Here is a 20539-nt window from a genome sequence, read left to right as displayed (position 1 = left end):
TAAACAGAGTGTTTGATAGCTATAGAATGAACCAAACATTTAGAAAGCACCTACTTTATAACAGGCCTCTACCTGTGGGAATACAGTAATTAATAAGATCCTCAAAGAGCTAATATTTCAGCTAGTGAAACAAGACACAGGCATCTGCAAACTTATCTGCCACTAGAAGATTCAAAGACAATATCATAACACGGTACCAAGTTATGGCAATTACTTTCCACAAGCATGATAATAAAAACAAATGAATAATTTGGTGGGGGCAGCCATCTACCATAATCACTCTTGCCTACCTTGACCTTGAATTTTAAAGCTGCTCTGTACATGGCCCACTGGGCTGGCTCCTAAATGGAAGAAAAGCTTGGGCCCTTTGCTCCTTCTAGTAATGGTCTTATACTTTCTGCTTTGTTCCTAGTTGCTTTTTATTCTTCCTTCTGTCCCCACATGTCCTTGTTTGGGGCTCCAGAGTTCTCCTTAAACATATGGGAAGGTTCAGGTACTTTTGCTTTGACTGTAGGTATTCCTTATCAGACATGGCTGCACCAACTGGGTCCAGACCCCAAGACTGTGCCATAGATAAGCTGCATAGCTGATGCATTATGCAGCTTCTTTCCAAGTTTCACCATTGGGACAGATGTAGGGATATTTAATTTTATGATGCTGAAAACCCCATCTTCGTTTGAGATGGATATTTTGTTTCTAGTATAATTTGAACTTGTATTCTTTTCTGACAGTGAAATAACATTATTCCTGTGTGAGAGAACGTGAAACTGAATTTTTCAGATTCAAAAGGAGTTTCGTTGCTGCACTTACTTGAAACAACCAAATATTTTCACTGGCATCTGGGAGTAAAGCCAACAAACACAAGTGGTCGGTTTCTTTATGAGTAGGATGAGGGGATTTGAGTTTGACTACTTCTCAGGTTCTTTATAGTTTTAATTTCCAAAGACTCTTTAACTTTAATTCCTAGGGAAGATGGAACTCTATTGACCTGAAATTCAAAATAAACACATTATCTTCAGCCATGTGACATTAGAATTAGGAGGAACTTAGGTAGCATGCATGACACATCTCTAATTTTCAGACAGGGAAAAAGAGGAGGAAAGGGAAATGACTTGTTCAAAACCACACATCAATTGAGTGCAGAGATGAACTTGGATTTGAGGTTTCTTGACTCTATTCCACTGACCTTCCATTGTCCCAGGGAAGACAGTCTGGAAGAGTACTTGTGGTAGCAAGTGCTTAAAGTTTTCCACAAAAAAATCTGACACATTCACACATGCTGAATGTGGAGTTTTGATTTAAATACTCAGCTCTCGTGGAAGCCATCGAGATTGGCAATTGATCCCTCAGCTTATATTGGTCTACAGCCCAGTAAACTACCCAGGCATGATCCTGTGCCTGAGGTGCTCACTTTTGCTCTTGCTTCCTGGTGACCATTTAGCCCTTGCTGGAAAACTGTTCCTAAATCACCATGAAGGTGCAGTGAATTTCACTTCTGTGCTTTTCCATATGTGCCTTCTAACTGAAACATCATATTCAGTATTTCTAACGTAGAAAAAATTTTATTTCATATTCTATCATTGACCTTTTCAGAATTCAGGAATGACATCCAGAAGTTTTCCAAGACATCTTAGGAAAGATCTGGCACTGTGGAGGCAGTACTGATGGCTTTAATCAAAGAGTGCTTAACGTATGTTGAAGGGACTTCTTCAAACTCGCTTTACTAGTCTCTCCTGAATTTTCAGATAATCATAATTTGCTCCCATTTCTTCTGAAAATTTAAAGTGATAACACATTTCTTGATGAGATCATTCTAAAAATTATGAGGAAAAGGAAACTTTGAATATTATAAGACATGTTCATTTTTCCTTGGAATCATAACAGCTGTAGCCACAGCCATTTTGCAGTTCCATTCCTCCTTCTCTAGCTACCATTTCTAGATTTAAAACCCTGGAAAAAGTACAATTTTACCAGCCACCACTAGTACCCAGTGTCAGCAGCTCATATAAAACCAGGGAAAATATAGTCAGGATTAAAGAAATCTGTAAAACTGTGAAGTAAGGCCATAGCATGTAAAATGCAATTCCTCTTACCAAGTACATAATTTATTAGGAAAGCTTTTTATAGGAAATCTGCTTGACACCCTATCCTTGGCAACTGCTTACTTTTTTTTGGAAGAACAAAAAATGGATAGAATGTTTCCCAATATAGGAATTCATTAATGTCTCAATAAATATCTCTATGTCTCTTCATACCCCTGTGCCCTCAAGCATAATTCTCCTTTCCCACCTTTCTTCCTCAGTCCTAAAATAAGTCACCTTCCTATAACCAGTCTTGGGACTAGAACTAACGAGCATTCACATCCGTCCTCTCACCCCCATCCTCACTGTCTTCTTCCTTCCCCCTGTGCACCACCATGCCCGTTGTTAAATTTGCTGCTGCAAGTGAGAAGCCTTTGGCTTTTGGACCCTGATTGCTATTCACTTTCACTTCCCTTCTCTTTCAGTGAGCTATGCCCAACTTCATAGTGAGGGGGATTTGGTCTTTCTCCATGGTTATTTTCTTAAGAAAACATCAATTAGCCACATTTTGGGACAGCTTTGCAAACAGAAGGAGCCCTTCATTTTCAGATCTCTTTTTACAAAATATAGTAGAGAGGAGTCAATGTCACAAGTGCTTTCTCCTGGCCGGAGCTCCTCTGTCCTCCCAGGCATATATTGTTCTTGTATATCTGAGCTGCCTGACATCCTTGGGTTACAGAAGCTTCACAAATGATTTTAGCTGCATGTTGAGTGGGGCCATGAAAGCATCAGGACTTGGTTGTAGAGATTAGCTTTTGATCTTTTAACAATGTTGTCCTTTGCAGTTTCCAAACTCCATTTGGTTTCTGGAAAAGGAATGCTCTGCTTTATATTTTCAAAGGGAAGCCTTGAGATATTATATCATGTTGTCATCTCTAGGGCTTCTTTCTATTCTGAAGAAAAGATGGGAAAAGCCTCATTCATTCATTTAAGAAACAAAGCTACCATTTGGTGGTGAGGCAGGAAAGTGGGTGGCAGATAGCATAATATGTGGCCATTAATCCATGAAGGACAAGTGGAGAGGACCCCACCCCACGCCCTGTACACAGAAGTTCTAGGCCAACTGACACCATGATCTTGCCCTTGGTTTTCCAACTCTGTTCATACCCACAGCTCCATTGTTTGCCAAGGGGCTGGCTCAGGCCAAGTATAAGCTTATCCTGCGGTCACTGAAAAAAGCTGATGTGTAGGTGTTGGTTAACAAAGGTCATGACATCATACATTTCTTATTTAAAACTTTGCACCCAAGACAATGTGTCCGGCAAAACCTTCGGTTGTTTCTTCTTAATTTATGTATGAAAATATCATGTTAAAAAAGCAATCAGAGTTCAAGTTTTTTAAAAAAATTATTTCAATAAAATATCAAATAAAAATTAGAACTCTTACCTTAGGATTTGCATTTTCATCTATTGGTTCATATACTAATAGCAGGTCAGTTGGGCAGATTTTATTAGAATCCAAGTGAACCTACACTTGGGGTAGAGCAAGAAGAAAATATAGAATAGAAGGGAGAGTGAGTTAGAAAGAGCTAGTAGTCTTCTTGGGCACATCTTTATATCTGAACCAAAGCCAGATCAATGCAGTGTTTTATTTTGGTGATTTGTTCATTTACCTTGCAAGATAAAGTACATATATCTCATGAAATACTACAGTCCTGAATGTTAAAAAAAACACTTATAAAGCATAGACTAGCCATAGTTTTATTACCACCATCATTATTACTGTGAGCCATCATATATAAAACACCTCCTATGAGCTAAATACAGTACTAAGTATTTTATATACCATTTCGTACTAATAACAACACTATGACCTGCTATTTCCACCTAGACTCAATGAGGTTAAGTATTTCATTCAATATCACACAACTCACAGTTGACTGAACTGCAGTTCAGAGGTCTGCTGTCAGCCTGCATGAAATCTGGTTCTTCATGAAAACCCATTCTGAGACATATATCCTTCTTACAACCTGGGTCAAAAAGAAAATTCTGACTTTGGTTAAATTTGTGTTGAATTCAGTAGTTCTGGACCACTGGTGCTTTTTTGGACTCACAGAAGTTTCCATATATCAGTATTGATTCTGTCATACAAGTTGCAGAGCAAATGAGACCATGGGGCAAGGACAAGGAGGTAATTTGATCATTTTCCAGGTGAAAAAGTCATTATTATTAGGTTAAAAATATTTCTGAAAAGTTCATTTCATTAAAAACCATACCTTCTTGGGGCGCCTGGGTGGCGCAGTCGGTTAAGCGTCCGACTTCAGCCAGGTCACGATCTCGCGGTCCGTGGGTTCGAGCCCCGCGTCGGGCTCTGGGCTGATGGCTCGGAGCCTGGAGCCTGTTTCCGATTCTGTGTCTCCCTCTCTCTCTGCCCCTCCCCCGTTCATGCTCTGTCTCTCTCTGTCCCAAAAAATAAATAAACGTTGAAAAAAAAAATTAAAAAAAAAAAAAACAAAAAAACCATACCTTCTTAAATAAAGTAATTCTAGGGATAGTTATTTTAATTTTACAGTGTTTTTGTTGTTATTGCTATGTTTTCTTTTATTAGTTAGAAATCTCCCACTTCTCTAAATTGTCCTTTTTTAATCATAATATTTTAAACATGATAAAAATACAGAATAATATATATATATATATAACATACATGTTTTATATTCATCATCTTATAGTCATCATTCCCATGAATGGTTTTATATTTCTGTCTGTGGGTATTCATGCACTTTATATTCTTTTGCAGGTTTTTAAACTCAATGTGAATAATTTCAGATTTTATGTGTTTTATTCAAAATATTTATGTTTTTGAGAGTTATCCCTGTCCATATGCAAGATTTATTCTTTTGAAATGCTGTTGAGTATTCTGCAATATAAAAATACCACAGTTTATTGGCCCTTTGTCATGTCGATAGACATTTATGTTGTATCTAATTATTTATTATTATTATTATTATTATTATTATCATCATCATTATCATTATTATTAGAACCAATGCTTCAAGGAGCAGAATTTTATGGACATAATATATAAAAAGTACTAATATATAAAAAGTACAATTGCTGGCTGGGATCATAGAGCATGTCCGCCTTTAGCTCTATAGCACATTGCCAAAATTCACCTGGCCTGGGAGAATTCCAAACACCCACATGGGACTGTAGCAACTAGAAAGTGCATTTGCTGATGTGGTTAGCTTTACAGGTGTACACAGGGGTGTATCCAAAGGTGCCTTCTTTTCCTGAACCTGTTGTAATAACACAGCTAATTTCTTGCAACCTTGAAAATTTTGGCAGATTATAACCCAATGCTGAGATTTCTGTATATATTGAGTTTTTCTGTTTCAGTTTATTTCCCTCTCACTCCAATGTGAAAATAAAATGAGTTTTCTCTAAGTCTGAGCACTCTGTGGAAATAATCCTTCTCAGTTAGGCCCCCACTACTGGTATAGGGTGTTGATGCATTAGAGAGCTGGAAAAGCAAAGGTTTAGAACAGAGCAGTGTTTCTCAAACTTCAATGTGTATGACATGCCCACCTGAGCCTCTCATGAACTTAAAGATTTCTACTTAGTAGGTCTGGAGCTGGGCACTGAGTCTCTAGTTCTTTTTTTTTTAAATTTTTTTAATGTTTATTTTTGAGAGACAGAGTGCAAGTGGGGGAGGGGCAGGGGGGGGGAGAGAGAGAGAGAGAGAGAGAGAGAGAGAGAGAGAGAGAGAGAGAATCTGAAGCAGGCTCCAGGCTCTGAGCTATCAACACAGAGCCCGACATGGGGCTCGAACCCACAAACCCCATGACCTGAGCCAAAGTTGAACACTTAACTGACTGAACCACCCAGGCACCCCACAGAGTCTCTAGTTCTAACAAGCTACCCTATGATGGCAATGACATTACTCATCTGAAGACACACTGAGAAGGGGGGGCTAACCTTGAGGGAACGAGCATTTGCCAATATTTAAACCTTCCCAGAGTTCATGCAAATTATCTTTTAAAATTCCTTATCTTTTGTTTTTTCTTTAATCACCACCAGGTTATGTAATGACCAAAACACTTTAGGACCAACTTCTTTCAAAAACTCCATATATTCTCGATAGAAAGGCAAATGATTAAGTCTGTTAAAACATACCAAAGGTATATCTGTCAATCTCATTTTTTGGTAAAATAACTTGAGTTGTATTTACTTCAGACATAGTAATATTTTAGTACTGCATTAACTTCTCCCCTATCTTCATTGAGACATAATTGACATACAACACTGTAAGTTTAAAGTATACAATGTGATGATTTGATATATGCATATATTGCCTGTGTGTGTGTGTGTGTGTGTGTGTGTGTGTGTGTGTGTGTGCATCTGTGCGTCTGTGTATAGGATGAGAATATTTAAGATGTACTCTCTTGGCAACTTTCAAGTTTATAGTGCAATATTGCTAATTATAGTCACCATGCTGTATGTTATATATCCAGAGCTTCGTCATCTTGTAACTGGAAGTTTGTACTCTTTGACTTCCCCTGACACCACCACCTCCACCCATCCCTGGAAACCACCATTCTACTTTATTTTTTTTTATGAGTTTGGCTTTTTTTGATTCCATATGTAAGTGAGATCATACAGCATTTGCATTTCTCTATCTTGAGCTTTTTCACTTAGCATAACGCCCTCAAAGCCCATCCATAGTTGTCACAAATGGCAGCAGGACTTCATTCTTTATTATGGATGAATTATATATATATGTTATGTATGTATATTATATATATATATTATATTATATATATTTTATATATATATATAATTATTATATCACACACATTTTCTTTATCCATTCATCCATTCATGGATGTTTAACATTGTGTCAATGTCTTGACTATTGTGAGTAATGCTGCAATTGTGAATAATGCTCCGATGATGTTGCAGATATCTCTTTGAGGTAGTAATTTCATTTTCTTTGGCATATATTGAGCAAATACAAGAAGATCTGGAGGGAGAAAAAGACACCATAATAATCATAGGAGAATTCAGTGCCCGGCTTTCAACAATGGACAGAAAGAAAGGAAGCAATTACACTTTAGCATCCCTGCACCAACAGCCTTCTGCAGAAAGACAGGAACCTGGTGGCCAGAGTAAATCCTTTAGGAATTACTGTTTATGTTCCCAGTGTTCATGGTGCCAAATGCCAAGCAACTATATCATGAGTGAGAGCTTTGAGGAACATATGGGGGCTGGCATACTGTTCCTTTTATCCTTGGGTATTTTACAAGACATAATGAATTAGTACAAATTGAGTGGACACTAATGGTCAAAAACACCTATGTCTTTTCTTCTAATTAAATACCAAGAACTTCACCATTAAGACCAGGCTTAAGCAAAATGCTACAGGATAGGGAAAGTTTCTGTAGTTGCTGTTTTACACATTAAAAGTTATTTACTAATTATTCTTCTGCATAAATATATATAATGCCCCACTGGGAATAGTGGTTGACCAGAATATGTGATAGCATTCTAATTAAATAATAGAAACACGTTAGTGACCTATATCAATTATTTTTTTAATTTTTTTTTTTACTTTTTATTTACTTCTGAGAGAGAGAGAGAGAGAGAGAGAGAGAGGAGAGAGGGACAAAGCACTAGCGGGGGAGGGGCAGAGAGAGACAGAGACACAGAATCCGAAGCAGGGTCCAGGCTCTAAGCTGTCAGCACAGAGCCTGATGTGAGGCTATATCTCACGAACCATAAGATCATGACCTGAGTTGAAGTCAGACGCTCAACCGACTGAGCCACCCTGGCACCCTGAGTGACTTATATCATTTATAAAACTAGTTTGGCATAAATCTTGCTAATACGTCTGCCTTCCTATTTAAGTAAATTGCCTTGATTTCAGTATTTTAAATGTAGTCCTTTCCCCACCCTGCAAAAAGAACTGAATTCTAAGTTAGAGGATAATAACTGCCCTTTGTATAGAACTGTGGCAAATTCTTCCAGCCAGCATAGTAGCCATGTAGCAGAGACCTAGAGCACACTCCCAAGGATAGAGAGCTTATGAATGTGTGTCTTTTATTCTATGTAGAATTGCCCAGTTTGCACTGGACAAAGACCAAGGCTTTTCTGGGAGTGGGTCTGGACCATCTTTGATTTCCTGGCAGGACATACATTTCTGACTGTGCCGGGTCACACGCATAAAAGATTAACTATCAGAAAGGGCAGCAAGAGGGGCGCCTGGGTGGCGCAGTCGGTTAAGCGTCCGACTTCAGCCAGGTCACGATCTCGCGGTCCGGGAGTTCGAGCCCCGCGTCAGGCTCTGGGCTGATGGCTGAGAGCCTGGAGCCTGTTTCCGATTCTGTGTCTCCCTCTCTCTCTGCCCCTCCCCCGTTCATGCTCTGTCTCTCTCTGTCCCAAAAATAAATAAACGTTGAAAAAAAAATTTTTTTAAAAAGAAAGGGCAGCAAGAGAGTTCACCTTTGTTTTCCTTTTTCAGGACCTGGTCTCTGTCGCTGGAGTATGGAACAAGAGGGAGGCATTGCTTTGGGTGTGGCAGTGCGAGAGAGTCATACCCTGAGCCTGACCTTGGTACAAAATGATTTTTCTGAGTCTGTCCAGCCCACTCTGCTTACCTACACCCTGTGCACTTCCACTGCCTCCTGCTGTTGCCTCTCATCAGTAGATGGTTCTTCTCGAATACCTTTGGGTTACCCTTCATAGCAAACCCACACTTCGCTATGTGGGAGGCTCTGTGACCTTGATGCTCTACCTACCATGTGCCTTAACTTCACTGTCTAACACGTGGTCCCATTCCCCACTGATCTCTGTCACATAAGAACGACAAAATGCCATAGAAGAAAATGAGCTTTGCAGACAGACCAGCAACTTTGCTTCATGACTGTTTGGATGTGGGACTTTGGGGAAATTGCTTAAACTCTCCGAATCCTAGTTTCTCTAATCAAAAATGAGGACTAGAAATATATTCTTTGCAGTAAAAATTATGTAAAACATCCGTGTGTTGTTTGGTACCACATATGCCATTTATATTATTTTAAGATCCATGTGTAGTTGGACATTGCTTTCAATTCGTATTTTACCACATAATAGCTGGAATAGAGCTAAAACACTAAAACACAGTACATGTAAAAACTGAGGGAATCTATCTTTGCCGCTTTCCAGTTGTGTGATTTGAGGAAATTCCTTAAACTCTCTCAGTCTATATTTTATTATCTAAAATCTATCAGAATCACAATACATATTCCAGAGAGTTGTGTAAAGATGAAATGTGATCATGTTTTGAGGTAATTAACAAAGGTCCACACCCAATAAACATTCAACCAGTATTAGGGACTGTCCTTCAGGAAATGGAGAGTTCGATCAAGCCAACAGGAATTGTTTCTAACAGTTAGATTGGCCTCCTCCTGTCCCTCAGAGCTCACTATCTTCTAGGTAAGGTACTGAGGGGGAGGGGGAGGGGGAGATCCTTCGGGATTCTCTGGCCTGTGGCTCTCTCATGTAGGAAAGTAGAAACTGAAGCTCAGAGAGCCGTGGGGCCTGGCTCAGGCCACACAGGGAGCTAACGGCCAAGCCTACTGGAGTCCTGGCTGTTTCCACAGTTCCCCAGGGCCTGACCTCTCTGCCACCTCTCATTTCTGCGCCTTTTGACCTACAGGAGTGCACAGCAAGGCCTTTGACAAATAAACAGTGGCCCAAAGATTAAACTGCACCTGAAGCTGGTTATGCAGGTTCACTTAGCATTTGAACCAAGGGCGGAAACTCAGCCATACCCAGTCTGCAAAGGGATTAACCCATTCTCAGACCCAGCTTGTGAATTATGGCCCACTTAGTAAGTACAAAAAGGGAGGGAAGAACTAAATCTCATTAAAAGAAACATAAACCTGTATAAATTTTTTAAACAGGCAAATAAAAAATTTAAAAAAAGATAACATAAATAAAACAATTGAAATGAAACTAAATATATTTGGATATGCAGAAAAAACTCCAGATAACCTTTCTTCTGGCTATCTCATACATCATGGACTAGAGGGAATATGACGGAATATAGTGGAAAAGGCCATTTTCTGTGAGAAATCTTGGGAGCCATCTTAGGATTCTGCCTACTGCCGTAAACTGTCAAAAACCTTTGTAATCTTTTCAATTACTCTACTTCAGCCAAACTGGGCTTCTTTCTGCACCCTAAACAAGCCAACTTTATTCCTAGCTCAGGGCCTTTGCATTTGCGATTCCTTCTATTTGTATAGAGGTTTTGCCTAGACGTCACATCCACAATGAGGTCTTTCTGACCATTCTAGTTAGAGAGGTTCTCTCTGCCTCCTCATGGAAATTCCCTCTTTATCTCCCTAACACTTATTGTTACTTAAATACTATTCACTTACTTATTGGCTTTTGTGTTTATTGTCTTTCACTGTGCCCTTCTCCCCATATAAACTCCATGAGTGGAAGGACATTCCGTGAGTGTCTTGTTCATTCTTGTAGCCCCAAGGCCTGGATCAGTGCTGGCACATAAGAAGCCTGCCATGAGTACTAACTAAGCACACACATGAATGCATGTTTTGTGGAAAGTGAGAGAATAGAGGGGAGTAGGAGTGAGTTGTGAGGGAAGAGGATGCAGTGTTTAGCTAGAGCTAAACACCTTGAATGACTGATTAAGAATTTGAACACAATCCTAAGAGCAGTGGGACTCTCTTGGAGACAAAATGAGGTGTTAGAGAACGTAAGTTCACAAGAGAGTTCCAGCTCCAGGTAATCATGTAACACAGCCCCTCACCTGTGTTTAGGGAACATGGAGCTTTGAGCATAACACTTAGGAGTGACGTGACCTAACACACCTGCCACCACCCCCTCCACTCTGATGCCCTGGTTCCCTTGAGGCTATAGAACAAACCTGCCTTCCCACTTGACCTTGTCCAAAGGAATGATGGATGAAAATATAATCTTATATATATGATGCAGGCTCAAAGGAGAAAAAAACATGTACTTGTAATAACAATTCTTCAATGTTAATTTCCAGATATGTTTAAAGGACCAACAGAGCGAGCACACAGCCATTAGAATCACCTTTCTTTCCATCAAGTCTCAGGATGTGCCTCCTTCCAAAACATGAGCTGGACACAGTGGACATGGATGTAAGTTTCTAAATCTGAAGTTCATCAAGCCGTTCCTTTGGTACAATATTATTTTTAGAAATCCCTGATGGTTTACTGTGAAGGAAAAGAATTCCTTATGTGACACGTATTGGGTTCATGTGCATAATAAACTGACATTTTAGCATCCCTTGACAATTACGTTCTTTCCCATATCAGCTGTTTTCACACATTTTCTTCTTCTTAAGTTATTTAGATTTAATTATATTTATGCCCAGACACTAGCTATGGTATTAGGTTCCAAATGTTAAGTAAACCATGTTTGTACCATTTATTGTGAGATACGGTTTTTCTACATTTCTTATTAATTTTTCTAATTCATTTAACTTGTATGGATGGAGGGGATGTATTAAGATACTTTCAGCATTCTCAGCCTAGGACCCTTGCTTAGGCAGGTAGCGGGACATTGTATGTATGTAATATGTGTATTATATACATATACACACACACATCACATCAGTGATGCCTTTTATTTACCTTAATGGATGAATAACCTCAGCTGTAAATATTTTCATTCATAGAATTACTCCTGTGATACCAGCAGACATATGGTCTTGTGGCAACACTTGAGCTCACTGAGCCCAGATCAAAGTAAGTGAAAGAAAGTAGTACCTGTTCAGGCATTTTAATGGTCAACTGGGAATTTCTTCTATGGTTACTTCCTAATAAACTGAGATTTCACTGATATGGAATGACAGGAATTGCAAGGTTTGGTCCAACTTTCCAGAATTTGCCAAGAGAATCTATGTCCCCTGGGCTTGAGACCAAAGTACATAATTAATTTTTTTTTTTTTTTTTTTTTTGCCCATGCCTGTGGGAGTACACATGATTTGTCATAAAACAGGCTACTGGCATTCTCACACTTTGAGTATATTTGTTTCACTAGAAAGACTGAGGAAGAAGCTATTAGTAAAACTATGTTGATCTTCTTTCAGAGGAGGGGAAATTGAGCCTTAGGGTGAAAAGGAGAAGGTTCAGAGGAATAGCTGATGTGTCTGCGATAATTATGTTTACATGGGTAAGAGGTGTCAAAGTGACATTACTCATGAGGCTGATTTGAACAGAATGTTGCAAATCACTTTCAAGATTTTTTTTGGACTTCCCCATATTTTTGGAGGTTGGAGTCAGGATTACTGGCTTTGGTAATTAATCCTTCCCAGCCTGCATTCTTTGCTACTGAGCATAGCAGTGATTCAGGGGCCCAACCTGCTAAATCAAGATAATGCTTGACCTCTGGAAGCAGAAGCCTTTTCCTCACTTAGCTAGAGAAACTAAACCCGGGAGCACAATTGGGAAAATCAACAGAGTTCATATGTGAAGATCTGTAGAGGGAACTTAGAATGCCTGTTTTGGGCATTTTCAGGGTATTGTACGAATATAATATAAAAAAGTTACCAACTCAGAGGACAGAGTTAGTTGAGTTTTGTGAGAGAGTACAGACATGGGGCCCTTAAAGAGCTGTAATAGGTTCAGGAGTGCCGTTGATTTCACCATAAGCTTATCACAGATCATCTTTCATGTCGGCTGTGCTTGCCTGTTTATTTGCCTGGTGTTCATTTCACAAGAACATTATATTAATATCACAGCAGTGTGTAAAGGAACTCCATTGGTTTGGTTTCACTAGAGCTGGGATTGTTTGAAATTGTTTTGTCCAATAAACTATCCTTATCTTTGTTTTACTTCGCAATTAGTTATAATGCCATTAGACAACCCGGGTGACTCTAGCGAGATTGTGTAGATAAAATGATCACTTTGCTTCTCGTCAAGAAAGGGAAATAGGATCACTTTTCCACTATGAAACCAGTTAAGTCTTTTGAAAAATATCATCCTTCTTTATGCTCTCAAATTATCGTGCTGGAGGAGATGCACCGAGTTTTATAAGAAGTTAAGACCAGAGTGTCCCCTTTTGAAAGAGTTAAGATTGAAGGAGCCAGCACTGGGCACAGAGTAGGTACTTTAAAAGAACATTTGAGTGATAAATGAAATTGGTGACTTTCTGTTGTTTTAAAGAGAATTTTACTAGTCACTCAAGCAGCTTAGGCATGAGATTTTTAAGACCAGAGAGGAGAAAAATCGTGATCAAGTTTGCCATTGCATTTTTCCAGCTCCACAAACCAATGGAAAGTCTTACTATTTCTTTGCGTTTAAAGATCAGTTTGAGGTTGGATGAGCCAGTAATGGGAGAATCATCTCCTGTTTTGAAAAAGAGATGGCACAGTAGATATATTCTGTTCACTGTCACTCCACCTCTGGCCTCTCAGGACAATCTTAACTTGCTTTTATGGTGGCCCTTATCACTATGTCCTGTAACTGTTGGATTATTCTGCCTTTTCCAGTGAATGGCATACTCCTCAAGGACAAGGTTTAAATGTATCATCTGATTTTATATTCCTGGGGTGCACTTAGTGCCTGGAACATCTAGGGACTTGAAAATAGAGGATTGAATGAAAGATTAAATGACAGAATTCTGAAAGCTTTTTTTCAAGCTACAGCATCCCTTTAGTTCTTCTGTGTCTGTGGTGCATATATATATATATGTGTGTGTGTGTGTGTCTCACCCATGATGTTAACAGCTTCATCTAATTATGATTTTTTTTCTTACTGTGTTCAGCCCAGTTTAATTGTACCCTGACTCCCATATACAACCTCATACCCACCACCATAGCTATACACACGCCATACACTCTCTCATTTTTAGGCTTTAAAAGCAATAAGGATAATTTCCAGATTTGTTTCATTCCCAACAGCCAAGCCTTTCTGATGTCGGGAACCTGAACCCCTTGTCAGTGTAGCTGTAGCCTGTGGGCCATCCTCAGATATTTTGTTTTTTAGGATCCAGCTAGACCAGCAGTCATAAACATAGATACTGGCCCTCATCCTCAAATTCTTTGCTCACTTAAACCTCCTTTGCATGGCAGTCTCATCCGAGGCCAGCTCTCAGAAGCCTGACTTTTGTAGCCTAACGTCTGTGGGACTCAGAGAAGGTGGGTGACACTCATGAATCAGAACCAAAACGCAATTTTCCTCTAAGTCAACTTTGCAGTCTTGGCTCATTTTGACGTCAAAAGCCCGAGATCTGGAGGGGGATAATGTGAGATGAGTGTCCTTCCTTCCGTGCTATAGCACAACATGAACTTTAGAGGGAGGATCTGCAAGTTGTTTAAGGTCTGAAATATTTGCTCCCTGACTTTCCAGTACACGTGTTTGAGGCTGAGAATCTTATCAGTAGATAAGGGAAGAGAGGCTGCCATCCCACATTCCACAAACTCACTTCCAGATGGTTTAGAGACTAGGGGTGAAAAACTCAGGCTCTTCAATCAAGCCAAACAGCCCACACCTTTATTGCCCCATTTGTTTAGCAGCCTGTCACGGGCCTTCTAACATCTCAGAATCAGCCGTGGGGGCAGCTGTTTAATTAACTCCTCAAGGCTGCATTTTGGTGGGGGCAATTCATTTATTATGAAAAACAAATTGAAAGCTCCAAGGCTTTTTTGTTCCTTTTCTTCTTCAGTGGTTACTGTTATCTGGAGCTTCTGGCTTAGTCCAAATAGCAACGATGATGGTTTTTTAAAAGGAGCCACTTGATCTTTTGTGTTGTTACTTTTTCTTTCTTTCCTTTTTATTTTCCGAAATCAGACTGGCTATCTGCCTTGAACGTGGAGAGATTTCTTTGCCTTGGTCCCAGGAAACAATGGCATTTTCCCAGACTTTTTTGTGTGTTCTAGTTGTAGAAATACCACAATTGCAATATTAACTTCTTATAACAATGACAAGGTTACATGTCGCTCTGTTCCAGTTAAATTGTGGCTGTAAATAATTTTCGACCCACTTAATTCTAATAACGGTTTGGGAACTTACTGAAAGACACCTCTATGCTAGGCCTGAAGAAATATACTGAAAGATAAAAGAAGACCCCTTAAGAAATTTATAGTCTCACTTTTTGGGAAAATAGATATTCAAGTTTTTATTATTTTTAATTTTTTTATTTGGAGATAATCTTTGACTTAAAGAAGATTTGCAAAGATACTGTAGACTGCCCCCATATACTTCTCACCCAGCTTCCTCTAATGCTAACATCTTACCTAAAACAATGATATCAAAACAAATAAATTGGCATTGACATAATATTCTTGACTCAACTGTGGACTTACAGACTTTACCCAGTTTTTCCACCAGTGTCCCTTTTCTGTTCCAGAATCCAATCAGGATCCCACGAATTGCATTTAGATGTCATGTTTCCTTTGTCTCCTCCAATCCAGGACAGCTTCGTGGTCCCTTCTTGTCTTTCATGGCCTTGACATGTCTGAAGGCTAGTGGTCAGGTGTTTTGTAGAGTGTCCCTCTATACTCATCTTTTAGTGTCTTTTGAGAATAAGCCTCTTTCAGAATGTGCCCTGGAGATGATATGGAAAGATTTAGAATCACATGGACTTAGAGTAAGAGCCAAAGGGTCCCCTCTTTTTGAAATGTACAAACTGAGGTCCAGAGAAGAAAACCAGGACTTGCCCAAAGTGAGACAGCTGACTGAGATAGAATTAGCACCAACCCAGACCTCTTGACTTTGGAGGCAGTGTTGGAATTATCTTCCTTTCCTATTTGGAATCCTGGGGAAACTTAATTCCTGGGGAAGTCTGACCTCTAGGTGTGGTCCCATGATGCCCGGAGGACGAGGCCCTGCGTGTTTTCCTGAGCCCCAGCACAGAGCTTGCTCTATAAGCACTGTTAAGTTAAATTAAATTTTGCTCCAGAGAGCCAAAATGGTGAGAATGGCTAAAGAGCTTTTGCCAAATATGAGACAAAACTGCATGGAGGGGTAAGAACTTAGAAAATGTGAGTAAGGTCAAGGGAAAAACAAAAAGCCAGATTCCTTGTAGCAGCCTGAGATGCTTATAGTGGAGCCATAGTTATAGGGCAGCAGGCCTGCAGAAGCTCCTCAAACAGTAGGTAGTGTTCCCCATCCTGTGGCAAATACTTTTCTTCACCCACAATGCTGAAGGAAAGGACCTATCTACCCTTGACCTCAGAGCACTTTCTGCACATCTTAATTCCTGAGATCTGAGGGCACAGGATGTGGCAGTCATGGATTATTTTATACAGCATCTCAGTTTAGTCTCTTGATTTCACAGCCTGTTTGCTAAGGTTCAGACAGGACCTAGCGAGGTACTAAGATCCCCAAATCTCAGAATTGTAGTATGTGAAGTTAATAACTGGGTCAAGTAGTGCAATTGTTAGTTATCTAGAATCCTAGAATGGGGAATTTATAACTCTGAGTCATAGAGTGTTCTAAAAAGTAAACTCATGCTTTATATTAGTGGTCAGAAATCAACACTCGGTTCTCAATGTTTTGTGTAGTCCTCTTGGGTATAGGAGGGCTTTCTTTTGCCATCCCTTCGGACAGCATCCCAGTGTGTCCTAGGTGCAGAGTGGATTTGCCCCATGCTTTGGAGCAACCACAGAGTAAGCAGGGAAATGGTCTGGGAATTGAGAGTACTGAGTACCTGTTCCAGCTGTCTCCTAAGTGATTATGAAACTTGGGAAAAGTGGCTACGCATCTGTGTTGCAGAGTTGTTCCTAGCTGTGCTCCTAATCTGGTTTCACGTACCAGTCACTTACTAGCTGTGTTCCTGGGGCAATATGATTAACTTTTCTGAGTCTTCGTTTCTTCATCTTTAAGGCAGAAATAACTTTAACTCCTGCAGAAGTTGGTGAGGATTAAGAGTTATAGACTGAAATATGCTTTGCACAGTACCTGCTTCATTATAAGGTGCTATTAATTATAAAGGCTGTTCCTCCTGTAATGTTCTGTGGCTCTGAGAGCGGGACCTGGTGGTTCTACTGGAGAGCTATTACCATAATCACCATCTTCTGCAAGGTTAAGGTAATTTCTAAACCTGAATTGTGAGATGCTCGCAGGACAGGGTGTCAGCCCAAGCAGGCGAAGGTCCATGAAAATGAGCCCTGCAAGGTCATCATAGCTTGAATCTTTGTGAGAAGGTGACAGAACTTTCCTCTAGCTCTTACACAGGGTGGGAGACATTCTGTTCTCGGTCTCCTCCTTCTTTTCTTACCCCAACTGTGCAGAGCTATTTTGGGTCTATGTATTTTGGGAGCCATAATGAGGTGCTTCTCATCATACCTTGCCATTTTCAGGCAGCCTTTACTAGCCGCCTGGACACGGGAACAACATAGCAATTTAAGAGCTATAGTGGACTAGGCCGGAAATAGAGAGGCCCGACTGCAGTGGTGAGAGATGGGAGTGGGGAACAAAAGAGGAAGGCTAAAATGGCTTACCATCATACACAGAAACATTCAGAGGATGAGAAACCAAATTTCCTCATGCTTGTACCGCAATACGCCTGGAGAATGCAGAAGAGTGGGTGATCTGCAGCAAAGAACCAACTTCAGTGGGTCTAGAGTCGAAAAATGAGCTTTCTTCATTTGCTAGAGTGTAAGGGCTGTCCAAGTTGCCTGATCATGATTCATTTAGACCTCAAGTTCTACAGACATGGGAATAAATTTGAAGAAAAGGAAAGCTGTCAGTCACATCAGCTTCCAAGGCAAAATGCTACCCATATAAAGCCTTCAAATTCAGAATGACCGGGTCATCTCTTCTTTTCCTACAGCATAAAACACTTTAGAATTTCAAAGCTAGTATTCCTAGACATGATTTTCCAAAGTCTGGGCACTTTCCTTTTTTTATTTGGAAACTATGTAAGAATTCCATGGTACAGGTATCCCTGGACCCACAGCCTTGCACCCCCAAATTACATATTCTTTGACACCATAATGCAGGATCTTTGTAAAAATATGTGTGCAGATTGATATCTCATTCCACGAACCCCCACATTTCCTCTTGTCTTATGGCGGGGGCTAAAAGGAAAAAAAAAAGTGCTGCACACATTAACATGTTGCTCAAGTTTTCAAGCAAAAAATGTTGTTTCTGCTTCAAACTCAGGATAAAGGAAGCGCTTGTCTCCAGGAGCTGACACTTCCCTGGTCATATTTCAGATACAATTAGCCTCCATTGATGGCGGTGGTTGATCTATCAAATGAGCAGCTAATCTTATCTGTGGTTCACAAATGGCTCAGATGGTAGCTTGTGACTTTGATTACTGGAAGACTGGACCCCATCAGACGGCTTTGCTCCAAACAGTGGTCCTTTCAGCCTTCTGCTCATGGAGATCAAAGCACTCTCCCCTGTCCCTATCTGCAGGGAAGCTCATTAGAGGGAGGCTGTCAGGGTTATAATCACGCAACAGTTTTACTTCTGGGTTATAACGCTTTCCCCTTCTTATCAGCCTGTGAGGTCCAAAGTGAGAAGGATAAAGGAGGTACCGATGACATCTGATACATTTAATAGGCTCACTGGTGACTGCCTGGCCCCAGCTCTCTGCCACTGCTGCCTCACTGACTACTGAAGGACTTCCCTCCCCCTAGACCTATAGGGATTATTCTTTATTCTGGGAGCGTGAGATGGGGGAGGGGTTGCAGATCCATTGTGTCCTAATAGTTGCTTTACTATCAGAACAAAATCAAATAAAATAGGACTTTCTAAGTCCAAAGATGTGTCTTTACATTTCATCTCTTTCATACAATGGCTGTGTGAACTTGGACATTTTGCTATGATCTTCAGCTTCTCCTGTAAAATATGTAAATTGATCATTTTCTCATTGGACTTAATGTGCAGATCTCAAAGTTTCCCTCTCCTGGACGCCTTCTATTGTAACCTGAGTTCTTCCCTTCTTCTCCTTCCCGCTTCAGCTACCAGAGTTAAGGTGCTTCCCTACAGTCACTTGTCCCTCTTGTGTCTTCCCAGAGATTACCTCTCACATTGCACTTGTCATGCCTGATTTTCTGTGGGCTTGCCTTTTCCTCCCCAATAGACAGCTGAGGCTCCATATATCAAAGAATGCCTTCACTTGACACATAGTTGATGCTAAATGAGCATTTGTTGTCCTCACTAAATAAAGCACTCTATACTAAAATGATTTGCAAAGCACAGTGCGAAGAGGTTGCCTTTATTATTGGATGTAGACACTTTTAGAGATTCATAGGGACTCATGTTAGATGACCTACTTTAGTGTTCTAGGGTGGAGCCCAAGAATTTATAGTTCTAACAAGTTCTCACTTGTTCTCACTGAAAGGACCCAATCTTTCTATTTGTAGATGAGGAAACTGAGGCTCAGACTCAAGAAGTGTCTTGGTACAAGGTCGTATAATTAGAGGCACTCAATGTGTTCTTATTTCTAAATAGTTTATCAAAGTAAATTCTATGTCACGTGTGTGTGTATGTGTGGGTGCATGTGCATATTTTGAAACCTATACCAAATAGGCCTTTTTGTTTGTTTTTAATTTATGTTGAGCTCCTTAGGGCTTCAAACTTTGGTCTTTTAATTCTACATCTCATGGCCATTTCACAACATGGTCATTTCATAACTTGCTGTTTTCATGTTAAGAAGCAATACAGTCCTGCTGCGAAGACACTGGCTCAGTTATTATCGTTGTTTGTCTCTTGTATTCTGTCTATTCATTGATGCTTTTATAAATATCTGGTAAGAAATGCCCAGGGGAACCCAGCTCACAGAAGAATCAGAGAAGGACTTAGTACTACCACGTGGCAGCCTTGTGGTCTCTTCATCACGTAACCTGGCATAACCTAGGTCCGGTCTTTACCCATCCACCCAGTTGGGAATGTGGAGTTCTTGCCAGCAGTGGTCATTCCCAACAGAATGAGCAGCAACAGCATTGCCTATGGCAATGGGAAGTCTGGAGCTGGACAGGCCTTGGCTTAATTTTCACTTCCTCATATTCCTGGTGGCGTAAAATTGCTTGAGAGATTTAACCTCTAGGAAGATCACTTTGTTACTCTGTAAACTAGGACACATATCTACTTCACAAGGGTATTATAAGAAGTAAAAGAAGGGATTTGTAAGCATCTTGCCCTGTGTTGGGAGCATACCCAGTACTTGGCCAATATGAGCACCCACCTTCTCTTTCTTCCTCTCTTCCCCTGCTTCCCACTCCTCTTCCACTATCATCAAAAAACCAACATGGTGGAACATGGGTGAAAAATGAAACCCAGCTGGAAAAATAAGCAAAATACACCGTCTTTTATTTATTTGTTTATTTTTACCTATCTCCTTCTGATTTACTTACTGTTCTTTCTTCAACATTAATTTAACTGTGATTTTGTGTGTGTGTGTGTGTGTGTGTGTGTGTGTGTGTGTAAATCCATTTGAAACTTTTAAGAAAGAAATTATTTGTAGTTAAAATAATGACCTTTCCATTAAATATAATTTGGGAGGCATTAGCACTAATTGTAATTATAATGGAAT

At 40.0% G+C, this 20539-nt stretch overlaps 1 long non-coding RNA gene across 4 annotated transcripts in view; it reads left to right on the top strand.

The window, feature by feature from the left end:
- The window catches only part of LOC123384603, an 83066-nt gene that overhangs the window by 34973 nt on the left and 27554 nt on the right, over positions 1-20539 (top strand). For 3 of the 4 annotated variants that reach the window (XR_006595948.1, XR_006595946.1, XR_006595947.1), the window contains 2 exons: positions 11073-11187; positions 11727-11796. This is a non-coding gene — a long non-coding RNA (uncharacterized LOC123384603). Of the gene's footprint in view, positions 1-8530; positions 8630-11072; positions 11188-11726; positions 11797-20539 lie in introns of those variants that run through there. The other variant, XR_006595950.1, reaches the window with a different exon arrangement.

Source organism: Felis catus, chromosome A3, assembly GCF_018350175.1.
Source record: "Felis catus isolate Fca126 chromosome A3, F.catus_Fca126_mat1.0, whole genome shotgun sequence".
Lineage (NCBI taxonomy): Eukaryota > Metazoa > Chordata > Mammalia > Carnivora > Felidae > Felis > Felis catus.
The sequence above is the reverse complement of the archived record's forward strand: the minus strand, read 5'-3'. Positions and strand labels throughout refer to the sequence as shown.